Source organism: Silene latifolia, chromosome 3 (assembly GCF_048544455.1).
Source record: "Silene latifolia isolate original U9 population chromosome 3, ASM4854445v1, whole genome shotgun sequence".
In the NCBI taxonomy this organism is placed as follows: Eukaryota; Viridiplantae; Streptophyta; class Magnoliopsida; order Caryophyllales; family Caryophyllaceae; genus Silene; species Silene latifolia.
In genome coordinates, this window is record NC_133528.1 from 37317291 (window position 1) to 37320440 (window position 3150).

Sequence of the window (3150 nt, forward strand, 5' to 3'; positions counted from 1 at the left end):
TAAATTGTGTTTTGGTCTAGGTGCTCCTAACGACAAGTACCGAAAAATAAATCCTCCATCGTGAGTACGACCAAAAATGGCGCCGTTGCCGGGGACGGTGTTAACTTGATTTAGATTTTCTTACATTGTCATTAGTTGTGTCTTTCTTTGCCTTGGGGAAGTAAAACTCCTCAAGGATTGTTCTAATTATTTTCGAGTTGTTTGATAGATTGCATGTCTAGAAGGTCACAAGGTAACTTGTTACCCTTTGATCACGAAATTGAAAGGACTTTGACAAACAATAGAAGAGTTGCTAGGAGAACTTTGAGAGGTATTGGTGAGGTGGTTGATATTCAACCAAACACTATTGAGTTCATCAACCCTTTTGCAAGAGAAGGTGAGGAGAACCCAACACAAAATCCAACACAAAATCAACCCACAATGCCTAAGTTTTCATCACATTCCGTACCCACCGAGGAGAACCTACCCAATGGTACTCCCACACCACAACATCTAACCGGAAATTTTATTGCCAAATCCGCATTTATCCAATTAGTTGAAAGAAGTCAATTTGGGGGGATGCCTAGTGAAGACCCTCATTCTCATATGGAGTCTTTTTGTGACTATTGTGATGCGATTTCTCAAACCGGTGTAACTCAAGACCAAATTCGATGGGTCTTATTTCCTTTTTCTCTAATTGGCACCGCGAAACAATGGTTGAAAGGCCTTGATAAGGCTACTCTCGGAATTGATTCTTGGAAGAAGTTGGCTCTAGCTTTTTACAAAAAGTTCTATCCACCGGAAAAGACTAACATGCTAAGAGCTCAAATTACGGGCTTTAAGCAAAGAGATGAAGAATCTTTGTATGAAGCTTGGGAGCGATTCAAGGGAATTTGTTGCTCATGTCCTCACCACGGACTTAGCGAGTGGTTCTTGGTACAACAATTTTGGAATGGTCTCTATGAAGACTTAAGAAACATTCTCAACATGGGATCAAATGGAATGTTCACCGAAGTTGACGACAATCAAACTTGGAACAAGATTGAGGAAATGGCGGTCCATAACTCACAATATAGTAGACCTCGCAAGGCTACTAGAGGAGGAAAGCATGAAGTGGACTCCATTACTCAATTGGGTGCTCAACTTAGTGCTCACATTGATACCATCAATTTGAAGTTTGAAAAGGCTATGGCTAGACTTGAAGAAGCCTCAAAATCACCAAAGCATCATGTTAATGCCATGACGGCATCTTCATCAATCCCAAGTGGGATATGTGAGTATTGTGGAACTTTGGGACATGACCAAAGTGAATGTAGGGGAACAAATGAACAACTGAAAGCTTTCCAAGCATACAAGAGTGGTACCCCTTACTCCAATTATTACAATGAAAACACCAATTTCCATCCAAATCTCTCATACAAAAGCCAAAATGTTGAAAACCCTCAACCAACATACACCCCACCTCCCATGAGAAACCAAAATCAAAGACCCTTTTACAACCAAAACCAAGGTTACCAAAATCAAACTCCATACAATCAACAAAATGACCAAGGTTTTGATGTTCAAAAAGCGGTTCTCCAAATGCAAAAGAATCAACAAGAGTTTTTCACTCAAATGCAAAAAGATAGTCAAGCAAAGGAAATCACCATCAACAACATCCTAGCTCATACCAAAATGTTGGAAACCCAATTGACTCAACTAGCATCTTCATGCTCACAAAGACAAAAGGAGCAATTACCACCTTAAAGTAATCCCCCAAGACATGAATTGGTTAGTGCCATTCACTTGAGGAGTGGTACAAGGTATGAAGCACCGAAGAAGCAAGTTGAGGATGAAGTTGTGGAAGCTAGTGACAAAGAAGAAATTCTGCAAAACTCCAAGGATGGAGAACCATCAAAGGAAGAAATTTCAAGGAAAAATGAAGACAAGGCCAAGGAGAAGGAGCCCATTGTGATTAGACTTTCTTTTCCAAGTCGTCAAGCTAAGCCCAAATTTGATGACCAACTTGGAAAATTTATGGAGATTGTGAAGAATTTGGAAGTCTCGATTCCTTTTACGGAATTAATCAATCACGTGCCGGCCTATACAAAATACATGAAAGACATCCTTACAAAGAAGAAGTCGATCCGGAAGCTTGAGACTATCGCCTTCACTAAGGTGAGTAGTGCAATCCTTCAAGGAAGTTCACCTCCAAAACTCAAAGATTCGGGAAGCTTATCAATACCGTGTACCATTGGCGACACCACGATCAACAAAGCCTTATGTGATCTATGGGCTAGTGTGAGTGTTATGCCGTACTCGGTGAGTAAAAGGTTAGGGGTGGGAGAGCTTAAATGCACCAATATCACACTCCAAATGGTCGATAGATCGACGAAGACACCATTAGGGATATGGGAAGATGTTCCCGTAAGAATTGGGAAATTTTTCATCCCGGTGGACTTTGCCATTGTTGACATGGAAGAAGACTCCAACATTCCAATCATTATAGGAAGACCTTTCTTACACACCGCGGGTGCGGTGATTGATGTGAAGCATGGAGAGCTTACTCTAGAAGTGGGAGATGAGAGCATAACTTTCAATCTTGACAAGACCATGAGAGCTCCCCGTTTGCATGAACCATGTTTTATGGTTGATCATTATAGCCGGAAGGATGATAGGAAGAAGTTGGAATTCCAATGGAAGAAGAAAATTGATGATGCTCCATTCAAAGAGCAAGTGAATTGTGACAAAGAGAGCTTCAAGAGCTCACCAAAGTCAAGCAATGAAGAAGATGGTCTCATTGGCCAAAACAAGAAAGTGGGAGAGTTGTCTCTATCAACCCAAGAGATCTTTAGTAACCAAGTAGATGAAGTTTGTGGTCTTTGGGATGATGAGTTTGAAGGGATTTTCAATCCCTATATTGGTAATGCTATCGATCAAGACCAATATGAAGGACAACAAGGGCAAAGATCTATTGAGGATCTTTATCATGACAATGAACAAGCTTTTGACTACTTTTTCAAGGTGTTGAGCAACATCAACAACACCTTGGACATGCCCTCATGACATCTCACTAAGGATGAGAGTTTGGTGGAGTCTTCCCTAAACCACCATTTGTAAATATTTCTAACTCCCTAACTTGTATTTTAATTCTTACATTGCATTTTTGTCATTTGTGGATTTTTATGCTTT

At 40.5% G+C, this 3150-nt stretch overlaps 1 non-coding gene across 1 annotated transcript; it reads right to left on the minus strand.

Moving 5' to 3' along the window:
- Nucleotides 1-792: 792 nt before the first annotated feature.
- On the minus strand, nucleotides 793-899 carry LOC141650752 (small nucleolar RNA R71). The gene has a single exon (XR_012546769.1). It is a non-coding gene; the product is annotated as a small nucleolar RNA R71 (small nucleolar RNA).
- Nucleotides 900-3150: the final 2251 nt, after the last annotated feature.